Source organism: Mastomys coucha, unplaced genomic scaffold (assembly GCF_008632895.1).
Source record: "Mastomys coucha isolate ucsf_1 unplaced genomic scaffold, UCSF_Mcou_1 pScaffold22, whole genome shotgun sequence".
NCBI lineage: Eukaryota > Metazoa > Chordata > Mammalia > Rodentia > Muridae > Mastomys > Mastomys coucha.
Window position 1 is genome coordinate 5,448,065 of NW_022196905.1, and position 25,169 is coordinate 5,473,233.

Below are 25,169 nucleotides of genomic sequence, written 5' to 3' on the forward strand. Positions count from 1 at the left end.
ATGTTTACTGTGGTACAGTGCCTTGCTATGTATGTTTAGAAATTCTGGAGGTGTTTGCTAAATAAAATTCTTATATGCTTTAATCAGTCTTCAACATGTGATTTCTTCTGAAATATAGGAGAGGAAGTATGGAATTCTAAATGATCTTATATAGTTTAAAATACCTTTATGCTGAAAGGACAGGACAGGAGCCGTATTTCCAAACAGGAAACCTGATCCCCAAAGGCTCAAAAAGCCCAGATTTGTCATCTTACCCTTCTGACATGAAAATGTCTGATTGGCGTAACAGTTGATGTGTGTAGCATTTCCTCTTCCAAATGTCTTTTCTTTAAGAAATATTGACTCAGACTAAGCAACACAGTTCTTTTTGCCATAGGTCAAAGGTAGGGTTTTATGATTTTACACAGGCAGGTCTACAATCCCTTACTCAGAACCCCTGGGGCAGGTGTATTTCTGCATTCAAGAAATTTCTTTTAGAAAGGTAATATGGTACACATACTACAGATTATGCAATATTCCAGCTGGGTCTGGGGCAGCACCCTATAATCAAACACATTCATGTTTCAGCATTGAAATGTATGAATATTCACACTGAGTGGGATAAATAAAGATTCAAAATAATCTTCTTGAAATTAGTTCAGGTCTGGTTTTGCTGCCACATGAGTTATGAAAAGCCTTTTAAAGCTTTTTGTTTTTAGAGTTGCAGATGGAAGACTGTGGGCCAGTACTGCTATACTTGTTCATCCCCTCCAGTTACCTTTGCTGACACAGTTTCTAAGTTTTATTTCATGTGGTCCAAAATGGGTTTCTGTAATCAAACAAACAAGTAAGGACAAATAACTTGCTGATCAACCCTTTCTTCTTTTGCAGAGCTGGGAATCAAACCCAGGAGCTCACACATGCTACACAAGGCCTCTACCAATGATATATACTCCCAGCCTTAGATTTTTTTTTTAAGTAAAAAGTCAAGAAGTGTTTTTGGTTAAAAAATATGAGCAAAACTTTGTGCTGGGTGCCTGGGGGTGTGCTGGAGTAGTGAAATAGTCTGCATCCTGGCAGAATAAATAATGGAATCATGCAGGTTAGGCGTATAAAACTCTCACCTTGTAAGTGGTCCCTCTCTCTCCAACATAGTTTCTCATCTTCCTTTCTCTCTCTCTCTCTTTGGGGTATGTGTGTGCCTATATGCACACCACATACTCATAGAATACCCAAACCATATAAATAAGTGCTAGATTAAGTGTTCCAAATAGTACATGCTCTCCATCAAGAGTGGCATGTAGGTTTCAAATCACCTGCTGAACCATATTGATTGGCAGTTATAATTGGGTGTTTTAATAATGCTTCTATGATAAGGGTGAGCTTAGCTCTAAGAGTCTCTTTATTGATAATGAACTTGAAACATGGTAGTTGGGGCCAATGAACAGTCATATGTTTACCATTCTTAAAGTCATAGCCAGCTAGTGGAGATGAAGTTGTGTTGAAGGGGTCATACAGTTATGATTATTATCTTGTTTCCTTAATTTAGTTCATGTGTTTTTGTAATATGTAATGCCATGGAGGTTGTTTTAGAAGTATGACTGATGGCTAAAACTTAAAGAACCTCTCAATAATTATGACCCATGTGCTTCTCATGCTACGTGCTGCAATGCTATCCTGGAAGTGAATCTGCAACAAAGCAATTCAGTGAAGTAAACTAGATTATGATCGCATTGAGTATTAGTTGAGGTTCTCTTCCACATAGATTTTTCCTTTTTTGCTTTTCTTATGTTTTTGTATGAATTGCAGAATGTATCAATGCTAGGTAAACATGAGCAATCCCTGCAGTTGTTACCCTCATACTGCCTTCTTTTGTGTTTCATTCCCTCTCCTCTAGTGTTTTTGGGGCCCGATTCACACATGATGTGTTAGAGCAGGAAAGCTTGATGATTATCCTGTTTGTGTGGTTTGGTTTAGTTTTAGGAAAATTTGCATGACTCTAGTCCCACTTTGTATCTGTGTATTGATGCCAAGTCTTAGTCTACTTTCAGAAATATGTAATTATCATGAACACAGGATGTTGGGAAGAACCACACGCCAATACAGTTGTTATGTTATGGGGCTAGAGATATGACTGAGCTGACAAAGGCTAAGCTCAGAATATAAACATCAACAGTTGGTAGAAGAAGTATGCATGTTTAGATGAGATGTGGCAAGTGTTCATTAATAGCAAAGATCTAACACTTCACAGAGCTTTCCTTTCTCCCTTACTAGAGCATTCTCATATATGGGACTTTCCTTTTCCTTGGGAGTTTGACCTCTTTCCACAAGAATTGAGCTTTGCCACAAGCTTTCTTCCAACCTACCTGTAATATCTAGAGATTTTATTTTGTCCTTAAGCTGCATTCTCAAATTTAAGAGCAAGAAATTATTTTAGTTGTGTAATTTATACCAGATTTCAAAGGTTCATAGTAACATTTTTGGTGATGCAATGTTATATCATTAACAAATACTGAGCTGAATATTTTAAATGAATTCTGAAAAGTTCAGAGTTCCCTGCTGCCTGTGTGAAAGGTTAGGCCACCACATTTAAAATAAGACAAAATAGAATAATAGAGGAGCCACAGGCATCTTTTATTTCTCTGTCTTGGAGAAGCAGCAGCAGGGATCAAAGAGCTTAACTATAACACTGCCCTCCTGACCTGCCTTGTACCTCCTTGGGCATGAGAATGGACAATCCAAGAGACCTGAAAAACTGTGTTCATCCAAATTCTTTGAACATCAAACTGAGCAATCATTTCTGTACTCAGGGGAAGCTGATTCATTGCTGGCCAAAATGGCAATGCAGGCAACCAAATGAAATGGATTATAAAATTTGATTGGTATAAGAAATCAAAGTTAAAATGTCCCATCGTGCATTTAATACTGATCTGGGAAATAGTGATCAGACAGTGTAGAAACATAATTTATTCTTGCCAAAAAATAGAATATTGACTTATATGCAGAGGTGTTTAAAGATAGGACAAAGCTCTCATAATTATGTAACTATCAATTAACAGTTGAAATTTATAATCATTAAAACTGCATTAATTTTAGTTATATATATATTAAGCATATATTTTAAATTTAGACTGACTTTGTGACACTATGTGCATATAAAACAAATAACTATGTTTTATATGTTAATGAATAAAACAAAGGGAATTACATCTTAAGAGTTAGGGATGTCTTCCATTGGCTGAGCATCTAACTTATGTAAAGACCCAGGTTCAACATGCCCCCACCCCATGACAAAAGTGTATCTTCCAGTTTTGAGTTTATTGGGTCATTTTAGAAATCTGAAAATCCATGGAACATACTGCCTCTGGGAGGGATTCATGAGGATTAAAATGACTTTTAGGAATATATCAAGTAAAACAAAAATTTAGATTTAAACATTTACTTGGTTTAAGACATATCATTTTTAGATCTTTATACTACCTAAAAGCAAGCTCATAAATCTTAAATGCATATAATTTCACTTAAGAATACACTCCATCCTGTTAATGCATTTTCTTTTAATGTTTTTTTCCCTTGTGCTGAGGTATATATGCATGTTGACTCAGATGGGTTTGTTGGTGATGATAATTACATTTTAGTACTTTCTGTTTAAAGCTGTGAAATCAGATCCTTCTGTGCAGTGACTTACATCTGAATTTGTCAACAGCCTGCCGATGCCATGTGCATGTGTCTCCATGGAGAGAGTGACCACGCCAGCTCTCAGGATGTCTGTGCATTCCAACCACAGGGACTGTGTGTGACCAAAGACTACATGCTGTCTCTGAACTTTACTTGGAAGCTTGCCTCATAGATATACCTCCCACATGCCACAGATAGTCATAGGGCTTGGGCACAGTAAGAGTGACTGTTGCTGACACAGAGGAATTCTGTGCTTGTAGAGCACTCCACAGTCCAGTAGGCCAGAAAGTCTATGTGCACCTCTTCCCTCATGTGTATACTATGCTGAAGTCTGAGGACTAGCCCAGTTTCCCTGTAGGCGTCACTTCTATGATGGTCAAGACTCATTTTGTTATTCTTTTTTTCTTTTTAAGTTACTTGTTTTTGTCATGAACATAAGTCACGTCAAGACAGTAAATTATGAGGCACTCCAGAAAGTGTTTACTGAGTTCATAAATAAGTGGACGGCTTTTGAAACTGAGCAGGATTTGTAGATGAAATTCAATGACGGTGTGTGATGCTAATGAACATGACTGTCTGAAGAAAAAAAAAGATGTATAAACTAGATGTTTTCCCTCTAGAAAGCTTAGTGTCTAGGCTGACTAAAACTAAAAGTGACAGCAAATAACCAGTACCTGTGTGTGAAGTGACTGGACACAAAAGGCTTTTTAATTTCTCTTCACATAGAGCCAAAAGCACTCATAGATGGGCAAACAGCGTTCTCTGGATGGATGTGGGTCATGGGTAGATTTCATGATTTTCTAAGCAAATCACATCTCTCTTCATGCTTGAGTTTAAGTGGTTGTAGTATTCTGGTCAGCAGTGTAGACTGTCTGGGCCCTGATTCGCTTAGCTGTCTTCCACATTCAAAGTCTTACCTGATCTTTAGCAGTATCTAGAAAGAAGCTTGTGACAAACATGGAATCTCAAACCTTACACTGGACCTCTTCACTCAGAGCCTTTACTTTTAGTGGGTAACCCCTACGTATGAGCATTTAGAATGCAGTTGATGGAATCTAATGCTTAGACTATTGACTGCCACATCACCAGACAAACTTAATACTAAGTGAAATTTTCAAAGAATGAATAAGATATTACTTATTCATAATTGATGGTTCTTAGCCTACAATTTCCTACCTCGATTTTGTAAATTTAATGTTTCTAGTTATCTTTTTTAAATTTACAGCACACTTTATCATTGCAGTTTTTTTCCAAAATGATGGGTTGAAATGACATCTATTTAGTTATATATTATTGGACTGGAGGTTCTCAGCCTTAGCTATGAAGCAGAAAAACCAAGCTCCAATGGTCTGTGCTGAATCCATATTAATTAAGCTAGAATCTTGAGGGTTTAGGTCTAGGTACTGATCATTTTAGAGGTCTCTCCAGCTTATTCTAACCTTCATTGAGGTTTGAGAAATCACTGGCCAAGCCAGAAAGGCACAAGAGTTTTAAAGCCACTATAGACAGTTCCAATAGGATCTGTGAATTCCCTGCAGGTTTGCATTTCACCTACTTCCTAAGTTGATTTCAGGCCAACAGTAAAGAACTTATTGTATACATACTTGTAGCAAGTTCTATCTAACGAAGTCATCGCCTTACTGGAATATGTTGAATTCAAAGAAGGGGACATTACCCAGACACAGTTGATTTGGCCTGAAATTCATTAGTTCATTGTAAGTGCTGTTTATGAACACCTAAGTAGGTGTTTCCTAGAATTATGCACAGAAATTTGGTTTGTCATCCAGATATCATGTATGTGAACCCACAGGGCAGGCAAACATAGAATACATATGTACACATGTATATGTATGTATTCATTTCTGTTTCTTGAGTGGAAGAATTAGCCTTCTAAATTGAGGTTAAAAAACTGGGACTTCCTCGTTGTGTGCTTCTGCTTGAAAATTCTTTCATTTTTATTGTGCAGACATCTAAAAATATAAAATCAGGTAAGACTTATTTCTGCTCCCTCCCCCACCCCACATTTTTTAATGTGCAAAATCCTGGGATAAATACCCATGAGTAAGAAAATTTAAGTGCCTACCCTGACAGTCTCAAATAATTTATACCACAGTCAGACAGACAAATTGTGCTGATTGTCTGTATTTCTTTAAAGAAAGAAAGAATGTGGGAGAGAGCAGGGAGGAAGTGTGGCCCGGAGACGAGAGTAAATCACAAAAGTGATCTCAAGTGAGCAGAGATAGATTTCTGGAATACAGTGTGCAATGAAACCACTGACCTCTTATACATGGGTTCATGTCTTTTTCTACAGAAACAGATGGGTAATAGCGTAATGCTGAAATCATGCTCGACATAATATGGACCTAGTGATTGCAGACCTGATTGCTTGCCATATGGTTGCTGAAGGGTTGAGGAGAAAATGGGATGATATGCAAACCTTTAAAAGCAACATTTTTATTGAATGGCCATTACATTAAAAGCCAAACTCTGCAAATGAAGGCAAGAAGTGCGGTGAATAATGATGACATCACATAACAGGAAAGGCATCAGGGCATTGTATGTATTTTGCCGTAATATGCAAACTACAATCACACTACTTATTTTTGTCACTTTCCCGGATGATATGGGCACAAGAGAGTAAGGTGGTGGGACAGAAATGCCTGTAGGGTAGAAATAGTGTGTGTGTGTGTGTGTGTGTGTGTGTGTGTGCTCGCAAGCGTATGACAGGTGTTGAGGGACTGCTGCATTCACTAACTAGATCAGAGAGAGGAGACCATATTTGTTCCAGAGGAAACTAGATTTGACTCAAGATTCTCTATCTGGAATGTGAGGATCCTTCCTGATATTGAGTGTCTCAGCAAGAAGCTGCTGGGGAAAACCTGCCTGAGAGATCAGTGTGGAAGGGACAGAAAGCATTTGTGTGTGGAAAGGACAGAAAACATTTGTGCCTTGTGTTTCCTCACACAGGCTTTGCTGCTCTTGATGTCTGGGAGCAGGTGTGTGGGATAAGGTAGAAGCCATTTCCCAGAGCGTATCACAGTTGAATTGAGCAGCTGTGTTGTTTCCTATAGTTTTGTTTCCAGCATTTTATGGGAGGAGAGATAAGATTTTTTTTCTTTTAAATATTTTTATTAGCTTGCTTCAAATTTGCATACACCTCATTTCCTGTCTCTTTAATGAATATCTTTCAATCGTGCAAAAATCTTAAGGGTTTGTGCCCAGAAATGGACTCAAATACATTAAGCTAAACCTACTTAGAATGTGTGGAGGGTAATGAGGTGAGAGGCGAAAATTCAGTCCTTTCGTGAGGAATCTGAAGTATCTAATTTTATTTTAGCATGTAAGAGCTACCAATTAAGACCAACTATTCAAACTTAATATGTATTATGATCATAGCAAATCTAGGGGGACTTGGGGAAATCTATATTCCCTCGTGCCTTCCCTTGAAGTTCTGTTCTTCAAGGCACATTTGTATATAACATCCAGCCAACGCATTTTACTGTGAATTCATTTCCTCATTAGATCTATGTTCTCTTTACATTTCTAAGTATTAACCAGTAAGATGAACCGATGTCTGTGTTGCTTGCTTCTATTTTCATTATGTCCAATTTCTTCTCAGCAAATCTATTGCTTTGATTCATATTCCTAGAAGCAGAGATGTTCCCTGGGAGCTTTAAAGAGGAAACAAATTCCTGCTGGCAGGGGCTTGAGCCTCCTATAAACATTGTAGTTGCCCATTGTTAGTAAAAGTTTATGTGGAGAAAGAGCTAGACTCTGGCTAGTATGAGATGTGTGGATACTATTTCATTTATCTTTATTTTTGTCCCCAATTGTTAAAGATACTTCAGAATCAAGCTTGTAAGTTGGAAGTCCATCTACCCACAGGCTATGTTCTTAATAGCTTAATTCAGAGTTTCCCAGGCTTTCTGATCCAAGTCTATCTCAATGGTAGTATACTTTTTATCTCTGATAATTTCTAGATTATTTAGTTATCATCTGCATCCTGTACACACGCGCTTTGGTTTGGAAGGAGTACTTGTCCAGCCCTGAAATACCATTTGTTTGACTCAGAGAGTCAGAGTTAAGACAGTGGTGTTCAAAGGGCTTGTGACCACTTAAAGGAACCCCATTATTGTTAGGCATTTCATCTGCCTTATTACCCTTATTACTTCTGCTGCCTAAGAATATACAACAAGCGTAGTATAGTATTTAAGACATAGCCAGAGTTCTCTTTTTCTTTCCAGTGATGAGAAACATTTTCTTCTTGCCTAGAAAGCTAATTTCTATACAGCTTGACTAGTGGCATATCTCCTGTGTGGCAAAAATAAGTTTTGCATAACTTTTAAGCACCCAGGCTGACCTATTTAACAGACACTTAGTGCTACAGTGCTCCATAATGTATTTAGGTCAAGCACTTTGTCTAAGCTTCTCATCAGTCTTGGACTAGTCTTGCTCTCTCTGAAAACCTCAGGTCTATCCTAGGTATAGATGCTGGCCAAGGCATGTTACCTGATATCAGAATGGAATAAATCCCTCTATAACATAATTATCAGGCTACCCAGTGATAGCACCAAGTTAAAAAGGCAACTAAGGTTTTGATGAAATGTCTGCCTCACTGATTTTCCTCTGGAATCCGAGTGGCAGCATAAGCAGACACGATGACTAATAGAGTCTGTGGAGTTAAAATGCTTCCAAATTCCTGTGCTATTTGGAATACTTTCTGAAGATTAAAGAAAGTGATGGCTTGCTATCATGGTGGGGGTAAATTTTTGTTTGGGAAGCTAAGTGAGTGAGTCTTGACACCCTCTCAACCATTAGATTACTTTTTCCCTTTCCTAGCATGTTCCTTAGAGAAAAAGAGAGATCTAAATACAAGCTATGCCATTTTCCTATCATATTTGAAATGAACCCCCAAGAAAGCTCAGAATGATAGCTCATTGCGTCTGAGATTCTTAAATTGGAAATATGAATTTGTTATAAATTTAAAATTATTTTAAAGAAGGATGATGTAGCAATATTTACCAAGGTCTACTTTATCCTTAAATGGGAACCCTTTTGTTTTTCAAGGAAGTGACACTAATAATAACCTCCTTTTTGGTCTTTATACTCAGAACCATATTTACTTCTCCAAGATCTAAAACAACTGCGTAAGCTTTCGGTCAACTTGTATTAGGGAGAGATGAAGAAAATACTTCTAACATAATCCATTAGCTTTGGTATGTTATACACTATTATTCCCATTTTATTGCTTACAAAACTAAGATCTTACCAAGAACATATTTACAGAAGATGTGTCTGGGTGAGAAATCCGTTCTCCTGCCTCCACGCAGGGGTGCCTTGGCTACAGCACTGGGATGTAAAACCAGTGGATCTCAACCCTGGCAGTGCATAACAGTCACCTGGGGATCTCTTGAAACAATACCAGTGCTGGGCCCCACCCCACCCCATTAAGTCAGGATCTCTGGGGATAAAGCCTGGACAAGGATGGCTTCCGAAAAGCTCTCCAGCTGATTCCAATTGTGTAGCCTGGGCTGAGAGCACTATTTTAAATGAAACAGCATCCACATTCATCTGGATTCTAAAGCAATCATAGGTTTTCCAGCACACACTGCGCTAGACACAAATTGTCAACAGAAAATTAAGTGTATCCAAATTATAAAATTCCTGTGGAAACTCCCTTACATAGAGAATGAGCACCTGACTAAGCCCTGGGTGGGTGAGCTCTGGCATGAGGAGACTGATCTGACAGCAATGACCCACAATGTCTCTCTTCTGTCCATGGTAAGGACTGTGGTGAGGAGGAGAAATGTACAGAGCTCTGGACCTGCTCACCTACTCTGCTCCTCCAGGATCAGCTCTTTCATGGACCAGTGAGTGAATGGGTATAAAAATTCAGTTCAAATAGAACATGTCTGATCCATGGAGGCCTGATATAACTGACAGCTGTAGTTCTTGCTTTAGGCCAGAGAGCAAAGCACCCAATTCTTTAGTCAAAGTTTTTGTTTTTATCTATGAAAAGGACACATTAGAATGAGTATTATCGATACATTGCGCATCTAAAACCAAGTGTTCTAGTTGCTTGCTATTGGATTGTGTGGTCTTTGCTAGCAGAGTCTATGACTGTGTTTTCCTAGATGATTCTTATGCTACCATACCAGGCTAGGTTGTTGCAGTGCGTGCAACTGTCTCAGCCATGGGCCAGTGTGCAAGAGCTTGCCTCCAGGACAGTGGCTGCAGCCAGTGAGTAGCTGATCAGCCTCCTGGGAGCAGAGGAGTGTGCCTCACATGTCCCCTGCCCGTCATCTACCTCTGGCTTCATAAAACAAGAGTTCTATACTTGCTTTTGCCTGTCTTCCAGGTTGAATGTGTAGAGTTACACTTTCTATTTTTTTTTTTTCTGTAATGGTTGTTTCATTATTTTACATATTTGAAAATAGGTTTTATCAATTATAGCTGCAATTTAATGTTTGGCTATTTGGTTTAACCAGGTAATTTATTGCCTTTTATTTTTCTTGATCTTGTTCCATTATTAGTGTGTATGTGTGATTGTGTGTGTGTGTGTGTGTGTGTGTGTGTGTCTCGTATCCATGGAGAGTAACCCCTGACCTGGTGCTTGCTGAGCACATACTTTACCACCAAGCTACATACTTCTTCCTTCCCACTATTATCTTTAAATGAAATAGTTAATATACATTTAAATGAAATAGGCAGTGCACACTTTGAGGGACATTCTCAAGCACTTCCTCAACATGCAACTTGTTTTTGCATCTCTGTAGTGTCGATAATGACCCTGTCTGAGACTCCGTATAATAGCGACACTACTGCTCTTAACCTCGCTCCCTTGTAATACAGCCCCCACAACCTGCACTGCTCTTGAAGCCTTTGCTGCACTCCCAGGGCTGCATCTATGAGTCTTCGTTTTGATTAACAGTCTTTCTTAGGGAGTGGGAGGCAGAGAGGAGCAGCTCAACTCTCTTTGAAGTGTGTGCTAAATGATTCACAACAGTGTGAATGAATCAATTTCTGCAAGCATTCCCAACCTTTTAAATATATGTTCTGCCAAATCTTTGTTGGATTATATTCAATTAAAAAAAATGCAGCACCTTTCTGCATGCCACTTCTCTCCAAAAAACCCGTACATATGTAGCCACTGTGATGTAAGAACATCATGCCTACAGACTTGTGTTTGGGGGAGACACTGAATATTAAATTATTAATAAATCATAATTTAAATATGGTATGTCCTGTTTCATACATATCATCTTTGCTGTTACGATTAAATTTACCTCAGGAGTCCCCCATTGCTTATTTTTAAGAGACCAATAGAAAGAAATGAAACTGAGTTTTGGCTCCTCCATTTAAGGCAAAATTGTGTCTCTCCATGAAAGGGATCACCTCATGTAGGATAGAGAGAAAATATTTTTTTTCTTAGTAATTTTTTATATACCTTCCAGGGAAAGTGAGATGTAAAAAATTTTATTATACTCAGTTAACTATGTACTTAGCCAGTGACTTCGTTTTAAAATGTATCCTTGTAGTTGATGGTCTGGGAACCAGTTCTGATCATCAGATGATATGAGCCCATGTGAGAGCCAATAGCTACAGAAAGGAAGTGCTGGCTTTATTTTGAGAGAAGTACCCTGCATTCAGAGGTTGCCTTTACTTTGGCACTCTCTTTCCATGTGAGAGCTCATCCTTCAGGAGGATTTTCCCATCATTCATTGTATCTAATTTGGGAATAGTCCAGCCTACAGAACCTAAAACTATAAAATTCCAAGGTCAGATTCTTTATGACCACTCATTCTATTTATGATTTCATCTTTCCTTTGTTATCACTACTGAGATCCAGTCATCCAACACCCCCCCACACACAAACACAAAGGCAGTTGAAAAAAGCTAGTTTCATTTTGTCAGAGGTCTTTCAAGGTCAGCCCTGCTGCACCTAGATCAGGGTGTACCATAGAACCTATTAGTCAATGTTCTCATCTCTCTGCAGAGCAGAATTCAAGAGGATGGAGGCTGAGTCTGGGAATCTGTTACCAGGCTCACCAAATTTGCTCCAGGTTGAGACTATTGCTCTAGGCATTAAAGATTCTTTGAGTTATGTTTCTCAATCCTGAGCAAAAGCAGAGCATCTGCTGATTTCATGGATTCAGTACTAAACTACACAGATGAGCTTCCTTGAGTGATTGGTGCTTTAAAGAGGATGAAAATACTGAGGAAGCAAAGCAGTCCATGGTCTTAGCTGGTCCCTGCTGAACCCACAAAGGAGTTGCCTTCCATTACCCCATTTTTATATCTCATATATGTAATTTCTCTCTCCCCGGTGAAGAGATACCTCCTAGGCTAAGGATAATCTACAGAAAGGAGCCATCTATGACTCAGTACTCAGTGAGTAGCTCTCCCCTAGTGTGGGTGTCCTGAAGCTACTAATGGGATCAGGATGCAGAATCCAAGATTACTCAGTGCTTCCTTGTTCTCTTTCTCCTCTTTTATCCTTATTCTTGTTTCGTTTCCTAGTGATTCTCTCTCTCTCTCTCTCTCTCTCTCTCTCTCTCTCACACACACACACACACACACACACACACACACACACACACACACACATCTCCTGCAAAAAGTTCCTTTGGTTTGTTTCTACATGGCTGACATCTGGATCATTTCCTAATGTTTAGTATTACTTCATGGCTTGAAGTTAGTTAACAAAACTCTGAGTTCACCCCTCAGATATGCTTAAGTTATGCTTAACCTCTCAGAACTGTAATTTCCTCACGTGTAGAAGGAGCTGTTGAGATGATGAATATGTGTAACATAGCCTCAGTATAATATGAGGGGATGATATTATATCTAAGAGCCCTTTCTGCACAAACATAGGAAGCCTAATCCAGATCCCTCGAATCCATGTTAAAGGCTGGGAATGGTCATGATGTCTGCTACAGGAGGCAGAAGGATCTCTGCGGCTTGCTGGCTACCAGCCTAGCTCCAGGTTCACAAAGAAACCTTTTGCAGGGAAATAAAGTGGGAAGGGAAATGACAAAGTAGGACCTATAGCATCTTCCTCTGTCTTTCTTGTCCACATGGGTATGTGCACTCGCACACATATCCATGCATACTCTGCATACATATACCATACCCACCTTCCTTCCCTCCCTCCCTCCCCCTCTCTCTTATCGACTTTATACATTTAGATGTTTTTCCTATTAAGACTGGAATATCTAATTAGGACATTGACTAGAATTAGTGGTTCCAAGGTAAATGGTGTTGCCCTTGAAAATTCTCATGTAATGTTCTTAGTTGCTGGAGTTTATTTTTTTTAAATATATCCCGTCATGCCTTAAGGGTATTTATAGCTAGTCTGGCTTTCATAACTTCACTTTATGTGCAGGGCTTGTACAAGTGGCTATTGTACACCAGCCAAGATGATTCACTTTTTATCACTAGATGGAAAACTCCTTTTAATGTAGTTCGGTCTTGAGGGGTCTGTTTTCTGCTCCTGGTTAAATACCAGGGACACAGAAGGTGGTGTGGATGAATTGAAGATTCTGAGATGAGTAGTTCAAGTCTATTTAAAAGTCTGAAACTTGGTGTGTGATGAAATAGACAAGTGGTCCATTTGACAATAATGTCAGCTCATGTGTTTCCTTTCTCTTTACTTCTTACCCACAACCTTTAATACAGCTTAGGGTGGGAAAGAAAGTGTCCAAGACAGAGCAATACTGAATTTTTCTTTTTCTTTCTCCTATTGGCATTTGTTATCTTTTCAAATAGTTGTTGATTTATATGTGTTTCTTACCTGAGAGTTAAGGGGTAAGAAAGAGAGGGTATTTGGGATGTCATACATAGGGACATATTGCTGTCAAACATATTATTGAAGCTTGGAAAAATGAAATTGAAACAAAGAACACCTGCTACTTTAACTCATTTTAAAACACCATAATGTTTTTTACTTGCTGACTGGAAATATTGTGTTTTCAGAGGAGAGAAAGTGCTAATCTAAATGGAAGAAAATGTAATGATTCACTATGCAATGATATGAAGTAAGACTGTTTTAAATTGGCTATTTCGGTGCATGAGAGGTGGGCACTTTGTATGAAAACGGTTTTGCTCATCAGGTGGTGAGTATTGCTCTCAAATTGCAAAAAAGAGTAAAATCGGCTTGTCACTGACGATTTTTTTTTATTGACATCTTTAGCTTGTCTTCATGCCAGTAATTAAATTGCTAATTATGTGTTACTGTTACAGTGGTCATGCTTTTATTACATAATTGCTTCAAGTTTAGCTCAAATCACCAACAATATTTATTTAACCTTTTTGTGCATTAGATAAATTTTACATATAAAAGCTTTAGACTGACTTCATTGACTCTGTTTTGATTAGCAAAATCAAAGGATTTGTAACCTTTCTTTTTCTGTACCTGGAGTTTTGGTCATGTTTTCAATGAGACTTCTGATAATTATTAATTTGAGCAATAGCAATCATTTGAAATAAAAGGAGAGAATACAAAGGAAACTTTTTAAAAACACAGATACTCTTCTAGAAAAGTAAAATGATCTCTCCTGAGGTCATTGGAAATATGGAATTAATAATTTGGTCATGTTTAATTAATAATTAATACATGTTTGTCTTTGATTAAGTTTTGGTAACTTAGTCACCAAGGCTCTGTCTTCTCTTGGATCACAGGCACAATTTTGTCAGTGTTTCAATGTATTTCATATTTTTTCTTATTTGTTTATTTTGCACAAACCATAAGAGACATTTTTCTTGGTGAGGATTGCCTCTTTATTTTATTTTGAAATATTTGTATATTTATTTCATTAAATGAGATAATGCTTTTTCTTATTAACATAATTTCCAGTACATTAAACATATTTCTCTACAGACAGAAGAGAGGAATCAAATTAAGTGACAGCTAAATCACTTGCAGCAATTTCAACTGTTAAAAGAAATAAGTGTCTCTGTTTTCTTTGTGATCACAAGATGTGCTGTAAAGGGAAATGAAATCCTAAAGAAAGAGGAGAAAACATAAAGAAATAATGACTGACTTATTGCAGTAATACCACTGAGAGAAGAAAAATTCACTACAAATAAAAGGAAAATAATATAGTGGATTTGAAAGTTACCAAAATTCATTTCTTATTGATGAGTTCCCTGGAAGCTTAATGCTAAGTAAACTGATGAAAAAAAAAATCAATGCAGTAACCCATGAATGATGAGAGTTGAAATAAATACTTTGCGTATGGAGGGCCATTATTCTAAATGTCTAATTTTTTAATAATTCATGTCTTTCTGTTTATAAAAAAGAGGAATTATTGCTTAGCAGACTCAAAATGCATGTAAAAAGCTTCTGGTAGAATACCACACTTAGTAATAAGCACAGATGATAAGAGGGACCTTCTGATTTTAGGGTCATGGCCAGCTACATGTGGGTGTTTGAGGGCAAGGTGGCTGACTGTGTGCCAGTGCATTTCATGTAGGACTTAGACTTTATGGAACACAAACTGTCATCTAAAAGGATGACTTTTAGATCATAGGAAGAGGAGAACTCAGAGTATATGCACATGTGTGAATGTATATACATACACATATACATGCATATATGTATATAATATGCCTGTCAATGTTCTGGAGGATAGTGATGCTTTCTTAGGGAAATCAACACAGATACATACATGCAGAGTGTGTTTGCAGCCACGTTTGTGTGTGGTAAGTTTCATACTGCTCTAATACTGTGTTCAAATTAGAGCATAGATCTACCTGGTTTTTAATATTTGGAGAAGGGATGCTCCACTTCTTTTTCTCTTCAACACATCTTAAAAATAAGTAGCTGGTTAATCTAATCGATTATGCAGATGCAGCAGAGTCTGTAAAGAACTTATCCCATCCATTTTTCCTAAATTGCTTTGGAGTGAATCAACCATCTGCCATAGTTTATCCATAGACATCCCCTCTCAGGCATGGTCTTTCCTTTCTCTTCCCCAGGTAGCTGCAATCTCAACTCTCTCCTTACTTTCTTTGCTTTGCTTTTCTCCCATACATTTCCATGTCAACATGCTAAAATGTCTTTCCCCAAGGCTTCTGACTTGTCTTTATCATCTTCTGTCCCATTCTACTGCCCACCTCTTATCCTAACCCACTGGAAATTAAAATTCTAAATCCTAACATGATTTCTCCTTTTGAATTACAGACATGTGAGTTGGTTGCCCTCCTGAGAACATCTAACTGCCACTCCAGAATGAGATGAGTAAGGTAAGAATTGTCACTTCCCTGACATGTACTGGCCCTTTTGTTCCAAAGGTTCATAGCTTCCCACTCAGTACCAACTTTGAAACCATCTCTCAGACTGCTATTGTCTCAATATGGGACCTTATGAGGGTGTATGGGAATGCAAGGCAAGAAACTTTGTGAGTCAGAGCTGCCCAGAGTTAGGGGGCCAATGGCAACATTCAGGAATCTTTTCCTATGTCCACCTTGGAAATACTTCCTCATATGTTTCATTGAGGTTGCAGGCAATAAGGCAAAAGTGCAGGCCACATGCAAGAGATTTTGAATTATGCATTAAGCTGATAATGTTCCAGCATGCAAGCTATGTCAATAAATAACTAGGCTGGCAGGAGGAATGTATTCACCTCCCCAGAGCAGGGGTTACCACATAGGGAGAGAGCTAGAGGAAGACCAAGGGAAGGGTGAAGGGGCTCATAGCCCCCTGGCTTCCTCTCCTGAGGAAGAGCTAAGAGTAAGTTAATATTGAAAGTATTGTCTAATGTCTATTTGCTTTTAAAATAAGTTAGCTGCTCTTTCCAGTGGGGTCCCTGTCTGTGCAAGTTTGAGCTTGTGGTAGAGTTAGTCCTTCCTTATTTGAAGCCTTATGTAAAAGAATTCTATCTTGGAGGGAGATTCTTTTAATAGGATCCATCAAAGACTTCTTTAAAAAGTTAAGAGTTTTCATGATGAAACTTTGGAACATTCTTATGAATGTTAAGAGGGCACTCAAGTTTTCATTTCATATTGAATCTTTAAGTGGATAATATGTAGTAGAAAAGCAGAAGGTAGGCCAGTTGAAGAAACAGAAGGATTAAAAGAAGGTTTATAATGACATCCCCAGAACAAACTACAGCTGGGTAGAACTGATTCTTTAATCTTTCCATCGCTTTTCCTACTTTAGTAAAATATATTGATGAATTTTGTTATTTTGTATTATATATACTGAACAATGAAGTGTGTGCCTACAAAACACACACATACACACACACACTTTAACAATATCATGTAACTATTGCACAGTATTAGGATAATGCTCATAGAAGAACAACTGCACTTGGCCTATGTGTTCTCTCCCCCCACCATAAGAAAGGGCAACCATTTGCATTTCATCATTTTCCAAGTTTTAGACACAATTTGTTGCCTCTGGTTCTTCACCCCAAAGCATTTTCATAGGCAGTGAAGGAGTATGAGGTCCTTTGTATCTCTCATATACACGTATATACCAACAGATTAAAGATGTATCTGTGAAAACACCCTTCTCCTCAGAGAGTTATATCAAGCAGTGTTTAAATTAAATAATTTGCATGGCGTGGGGAATAAGGTTTTTGCAGCAGTGTGTGGAGGTTATCTTCCCTTGGGAAATTCCTGCCATTTAGTACAATCTGGTGCATGCCAACGAGACACAGGCATGTATCCACTCAGGAAGATGGATTTTTCTTTTACATCTAAATTCATTTATTTATTTGTAACAGCTTCCATTTTATATTTGTGTCATGGGGGAAACAGGGGCAAAGTACTTGTGAAATGTTGAGGCTATCAAGAACCAAGCACCAGCAAGGAAAGGCCTTGAGTTGTTAGGCAGGAAGGATGTTCCAGTTCAGGTCGCTGTTTGGTTTTGTTGTTCCGAGCCCATTGCCTGGTAAAGAGTGAGGGGCCACTACTATAGTGAGAGGATAAACCCTAGGCAGCTAAGTTAATTTGTTTTCCTACTTGTTCTGGTCAGCCAGTATATCTGATTTGAATTGGATACTAAGAAGAGGATTTCTACTGAGTATTGTAAACCATGTCCCCAGCTAACTCATTCCTCCATAGTCTGATGTAGACTTATCCTCATCAATGGAGAAAACATAGCTGGACATAGTAAGGACTGTATATGAAATGCTAAGGAGATAGACATTGGGGGCTGTGGGTAAGAGAGGAAAAAGAAGAGTTCACCTAGTACAGAGAAGTTTTTAAAAGAAGTATCAGGAAAGACTAGTAGCAGGAACAATAACTCCAAGTTGCTTCCTATCCCACTAGCAAGCATGCTACTTTGGTAAATTTCAACCGACATTAAGAGGCTACCGATCCAGTGGCATAAGGGGACAAACTGATTTCTCCTTCCTTTCAGAGCATGTAAACCTGGTGTTACATGCTGCTGGGGTCAGTGTCTTCCAAGGCCTCTGCCTCTGACATGCAGGTAGCTAACTTTTCCTCAGGTATAAATGTCTGCTTTGGGTAAGCATGGCCTCATACCACAGAAAGAGCCATTCTGAAGTTCTCAGTTTTAGGATGACCTTACCTTCAACTCCAGCTGCGCTCAATAGTCCTAGTGCCTCAGATGAATTTGGAGAGAGTGCACCATTCAGCCTGCAACAAACTGACCAGCAGAGAGTTGGCAGAGCAGTGATTTTTTTTCTCACTTAGTTATTGCTAGCTTAATTAGAGATTCACTCAGTCTTCATATTCGGTGAGTATTTATTAGTAACTAAAATATGCTAGTATTGGGTTTTACTGTCATAAATTGTAGGATCTAGAAAGAGTTTAAAACTTATTTATGAAAACAAACAAATATTACCTGATTGGTTTTTTGTTTGTTTGTTTGCTTGCTTTTGTTTATGGTTTTTTTTTTTTGTTTTGTTGTTATTGGGAGTTTTTTTCACTGTTAGAATAGCCTGGCATAGTCTTTGATTATGAGCCAGCTGTACTGCATGCCAACTGCTCTAGGTTCTTGGGCACATTGTGTGCCTGACTTCCAGCCTTCCCTGTATATCTTGGATGACAGAATGCCAATGGGTTACTGAAAGTATTAATTGAAGATAATACATCTAAATGCTTAACATGGTTCCGGGCTCATAGTTATTGCTCAATAAACATGAATCTAATACTCATGATAGCCATAGACATTTAGACTACATCTTTTCATGGTGCTGTAGCACCTTTCAAGGGTTTCCTTTGCTCACAAGACCATCTGCTGACCTTGAAGGAAGTTCTTTCTCTGTGGTCTGAGTGAACCTTAGTAGAGACTTGAATTCACGGGCCAAGGACATGGTAGCAACAAAGTTTAATATTGTCTTTTGTTGCCTTCAATACAAGTTTTATGCTGTGAAACAGAGAAAGAGGTTAGGAGGACTCTGAAGAAAAGTACCTTGGGTTCTCTGATAGCCTCTGGTTGCCTAAGAACCCCTGCGATATTTGTACAGACTATCTCAACCACACTACAGCACAGGCAGGCAAACTGTCTGTCTTGAAGTTTGCAGCAGGAATAGTCAGGAGCATCTTCCACATTTCCTGGAGACAGTACCTCAGCTTCTGAATCTGGAAGGCCCAGATACACATTTCAGTCTCTGGGCTGTGCTGTACCACCAGTGGAAAGGCCGTTTAAAATGCTTTGCAATGAATCGAACTCAGTCTTTGACCAGGCAAAGCATTGCCATTAGCCCTCACAAATCTGTGTCGATTGGAACCATCAGTCAATGCTTTTACTCTTAAGATCCTTTAGACACTCATCTATTTAGAAATAAAATGGTGGCTAAGAAAATACAAGTATCGTTTAAAAATGACATTTTCTGAAGCAGCTTTTGATTCCATAAAATCCAATGAAAATCTATAGCAAGGTCCTGCCCTTGAATTTTAGGAGAAAGTAGGAGAGTAGAAATGCATTTTTAATCAGATAAAAACAAAAAAACAAAACAACAACAACAACAACAACAACAAAAACAACAGCAAAAAAACCAAGGTGTGGGCAGCTCAGGCAAGATGTTACTGAGAGGACAGCTGACTGGTCCACCAGCACTCTGCCTATGGTAATCTCTGCTAGGATCTGAGTGTGACCTCATCAGTCCTCACAGACCTGTGAAACAGGATGTCATCTTCAGGCTGGAGATGACCACTGGGATGAAACTGTCGGGGTCAAACCCCAGGACTTGGGCTCCACTGCAGATCATGGCAGGCTAGTGTCTGTAGGTGGATGAAAAGAAGGATCATCTGGAAACTTTTTCTTTTACCCTTCCATACACATTAAAAAACAAGAAAAGAAAGGAAAATAGCATTTTTTCTTTCTCCATATTTAAATTCCCTTCAGAAACTCCTTAAAAGCAATAAAATGGGACAATATAACAAGAGGTCCATTTTAGTAATTTTCGATCCCGAAAGACCATGTGTAAGGACAAAAGGAATTCTGTGTGCATACGCTATAAACAAGGCTTAAAGTGGAGTAGAGAGCTGCCAGAACATAATGAGGAAAAACAAATTATGCAACAGAGGAATGAATATAAGCTATTAGTGGGTAGCTAATATAATGGATGAGAATGGTCAGTAAACATAGGAAATGAAGCTGAAGGTAAAAATTTTAAATGAAAAGCTATAATATGTTTGTAAAAATTTCAACTTTGGAGAATATTTAGGGTCCATGAGTTATAGAGAAAGGAGTCTTCTTGTAGATTTGTAGGCAAGAGTAGCAAATGCCATAATCTTTGCTAAGGCAGATAGGCATAGAAGTTCCAGTTTTAGTTTTTGCAAAACTCTAGGTGTAAATGAAGATAAAGTACAGGGATGCACACTTGAATATATATGTATATATACATGTATATGGATATATGTTTATCTATACACACATACACATATGCACACACACATAGAGAGAGAAAGAGAGAGAGGAAGAAAGAGAAAGAAAGAAAGAAAGAAAGAAAGAAAGAAAGAAAGAAAGAAAGAAAGAAAGAAAAGAGAGAAAGAAACAAGGAAAGAGGGAAAGAAATAGACTGGTAAGTTGGGAAATACAAGATAAGGGCTAAAAACAATTGCAGTAAGTTATAATACTAAATACCATATATCTGTTAGGAATTATAGCTTTGGATAGACATAGTTAAATATCATTAAAATATGAGGTAAAAAATAAAGAAAAAGCTGTAGATAACTTGGTGTTGTTGACTTATGGTTATATAAAATATATGCACAGATTAATTAAAATAGAACTACTGTGAAGACAGTCCTACCTTCAGAAATACTGTGAGCGACAGCTGCTTGATGCATGGTGAGGCATCTGTTCATATCTCCACTTATATTGATAGCTGGTATATTGTTTTTGTTGTTATAAACTTATATTATATTATCATTTAAAAAATTTAAAGTGATAATACCAAAAGTTTCTAAAAATGTAGACAAGAAATTTTACATGAAAAATATATCATGGACAGAATATGTAAATGTGGTAGATTTTCTCTTTAATTTATTCATATTTCATTTGGTAAATATCCTTTCATGAGTATTCATTTCTGAAGCTAGATGAATAGAAATTCCAAGTGTTGTGTTCCAGAGCTCATTTTGGGTAGCTCCAGAGACAGTCCTGAGGAGAGGGGCTAAGTAAGAACTCAGTGGGAAAGACTCGACGACAACCTGCGTGTTAGGGTTTGAGTGTGCCTGGACAAGTGTGGTTAAGTCATGGCGGTGAGTCTTAGAAAGATCATGTTTTCCTTTTCATATTGTGAGCCCTAAATCATCACTCCTCTTCAGTTCCAAATTCTCAGCCCACGCTGGTGATGCTTTCTTTTTGGGACATGCTCTCCATTTATGGAATCTCCTGTATTTTGTGTTTCTATTTACATTGCATGTGAAGGGTGCTCTAAATCCAAACTCAGTGGCAGCTGACTTGGTGCTGGACTGTGTCACAGTTAGCTAGTGGGATGGCATCAGAACACTCATGGCTGAATCCCTGCCTCTTCTCCCATTCCTCTGGTATTTTCTTTCTGTGAGGGACATTCCGCAGGAAGGTCATTGAAATCTTTGAAAACAGATGTGATTATTTTTCATGCATGATACTTTCTTTTCCTGTATCTATCTTTAGAGAGGACGGTCAGGTGTGTGTGCGTGTGGGGTGTGTGTGTGTTTGTGATGTGTGTGTATGTGTGTGTGTTTTAAAGAATCTTGAATTAATCTTCATAACTGAACAATCCTTTGTGCCTGCTTCCTGTCTTCACAAACTCAGGTATGCACACCGCATGTTTGTCCATGGACTGACACCCTCAGTGTTGGCATGTCAGAGCTCTTGGTGCTTGTTCGGCAGTCTCCTCTAGTAAGAACCTTGGCTTCTGATCCATTTGCCTCCTCTGCTCACCAATTCTTTTGCTCTCCCATTTTGCTTTCTGCCTTTTACATGCTTCCTGTTTTGAGGTTAGATTGAGGGTGAACTGTTACATCCCTTGACGGTTACTAAGAAACTACTGAGTAGAGAAAAATATAAAATATGCATTTGTGGCTTGCTTATATCTTAACGGTCTTTGTTACTTTCCATATGTTGAAAGCTCACTGAAGCTAGAATGCCTAACCTGTTCACCATTACATATACCCCTGATTCAGTTTCTCTTGCTTCAAAAGCAGATAAAAGAAGGAGAACTGTTATAAAGGATGAAAAAATCTCTCCTTAATAATTATGATTCATCTACAACTAGAACGTTTTATTAATTACACATCGTTCTCACATAGAGATTCAGAAAGCCAATCATGCATGTCTGTATTTAGAGATTTGTAGACAGAAGACAACGTAAACACAGAAATGTTAAAAGGCTGCTCAAGTGGAACCTGCAAAGAAGATAACAAGAAGGATTCTGTTCTCTGTATGATCTGTGAACAATGCTAAGTAAATATTCATCATTAATATATAATAACCATTGCTTTTGGCAGTTCACTTTTCATTTAATTTGATAATGTGTCCAGTAAATGAAGTGGTACAGGCTCCAGTGTTTTACCAACACAATTGCATATTTTCAATCATTGTTAAATGAAGGCAGCTCAAGGCAAAGCTTTAACCCCCACTAGTTTTGTGTGTGATAAAAAGAGAAGGCGCTATCAATCTTTATTGTCTGTCTCGCTTACTGTAATTGCATTCAATAGTCCACTGATTCTGTTGTCTGTGCTAATGTCAGGAACAGAGGAGGCCAGATGCTCAGACTTGATCATATGCATCCAGTGGCCACTTTCATACGTTGGCAGCAAGTCACTAGGTTTGATGATAAATTGTTAACACTATAGATTATGAACAGCTGAACACTGCAAGTGTACTCGGAGGAAACTTCGTACCTTGTTTTAAATCTGGCATCACAGTCCTAGCTAAAGGGCATGTCATGTATTATTCAGATGCATCTTGCACTGGAAATGTGCCAGTGACTCATTGTGTCCCATGAATAGGGAAAGAACAACAACAACAACAACAACAACAACAAAAACCCACAGTGACTTGAGCATGCCATTAATGGTCCCATGATTATGAAAAGCATTTTGAATGCTTTTTAATACCTTTTAATAGTTTTTCTTATCTAATGCAATGAGAAGAAAGCATCTGAGTTTTATTCACAGTTGAACCATGTTAAATCACGCTTTCTTTGGTCACTTCTGTTGTATTAGCCTAGAATGAGGATATTTTCTAAAAACAACAAAAAAAAAGTTTTCCATTAGTTAAAAACTTCAGTTTTTGCTTGTAAAGAGAGGTAAATTGGAGTTGGGGTGCAAACAGCTCACCACTAGTACACTGGTGTTGCAATTTTTTGCAAAAATTTTGCTTCATTTTCTTTTGATTTCTCCCAAGAGATGTAATGTGGGCTATTTGCAAAGACTACACTAAGTATTTTCAAGTGCAAGTGACAGTTGTGAAAGTCTAGAATTGTAATTCTCCAGTTATTGGACATCTTAAAGTTGCTTTAAGACATGGAGATATCCATGCCCTGGACAACAACCCATGCTAAAGATGCTGAGTAGCTACCCGTCGTTTTGATATTGCATATATTCTGCATGCAACCAGACAAAGAACAGCTTTTCTTGCTGATGGAATTACCCCTGAAGCCATTAATCATTAAATACTTAGATTTTCCTGAAGACAACACATGTAAGAAGTTCTCTAGTTCATATAGAGTCTATATGACTCAGAATTTACAATACAGATAATATATACTCCATATAAAGTTGATATGACTCTTGTTTTATATATGTGATTTAAATATCATATGCAATGTATTAACAGATGTATTTTACATAATATATAGTTTTATATATTTTTATATATACCTTGATTCTTCTTTGTTCTCCCCACACTGATTCATTGGAATGTCCTACTAACTCTCTTTTAGAAGATTCTCCAATCTATCTGATATTTCGAAGTTTTGTTTCCCACCTTAGCTACTTTTCTCAGCCCCACAGCACTCTAGTAGTACTGCAATAACCTTCTTGCCTCAGATCCACCCCTGGGTTTGGTGACAATGTGTGTCTGTTATATCATCTGGCAGGATATTAGAGAAGACACACCCCTTCTCTAACCCCTGCAATGCTTTCCTATCACACATGGACAAAGACTAAAATTTTCATCATTATTTCTGAGCCCTGGTTTTTCCAAAGTCATCTTTTATGTATCTTCATTTCTTCTATGTCAACTCCCCCACCATTGTTCTCACTCATTGCTTTTGCACAGTTATTATAACTACTGACGTCATGTCTATAGGACAGCCTGTTTTTTATCCTTAATGCTCAACTTCAATAGCATCTCGCATAATGTTCCCATTCTAATCTTTGTCACCTGTGCTCATTGAGTTCTACACATTGTCTGCATATTGACTGTAGGCTGAAGTCACATCCCTGAGGTTTGAATGCTGCCACTGCCTCTTACTGCTTTGTCATCTCACACTGTTACTTTGCTATGCATATCTCAGTTTCCCCATGTGGAAACAGAAGCACCATAGTGCCTGCTCATTCTGCTGTGAAGAAAACATGTAAGACATGTATGATAAGGACGTCTCGCCAGGCAGTGGTGGCGCACGCCTTAAATCCAAGCACTCGGGAGGCAGAGGCAGGCAGATTTCTGAGTTCGAGGCCAGCCTGGTCTACAGAGTGAGTTCCAGGACAGCCAGGGCTACACAGAGAAACCCTGTCTCAAAAAAAACAAAAACAAAAACAAAAAACAAAAGGAAGTCTCTCAAGGGGCTTTACGTGTTTTTCTCCTGCATTAAAACTGTCCAATGATGTCACATATTCTGTGAAAACATACCTAGTGAAGTTCTCATGGCCTGTTGATGATCTTGAATTTTATCTAGTATCGATTTATGAAAAGATTTTACAACATTTTTCTTTTGCTCTCAGAAGAGTAATTATGGTATTTATAATGTTCAACCAAATGATCTGGTAACAATCATGTTGTCATTTAAATGTCTAAAGTTGATATATTAAATCCTGAGGCATTAGTTATTAATTTTGCCACATTATCCTAGGTAACATAACTTGTGAACTCTTGT

The 25,169-nt window shown here is 38.1% G+C and overlaps 1 long non-coding RNA gene across 1 annotated transcript in view; it reads left to right on the forward strand.

Annotated features, from left to right (window-relative positions):
• Positions 1 to 25,169, forward strand: part of LOC116069201 — a 525,801-nt gene that overhangs the window by 197,232 nt on the left and 303,400 nt on the right. Inside the window, exon 2 of the long non-coding RNA XR_004109900.1 lies at positions 15,842 to 15,903. This is a non-coding gene — a long non-coding RNA (uncharacterized LOC116069201). The remainder of the gene's footprint in view (positions 1 to 15,841; positions 15,904 to 25,169) is intronic.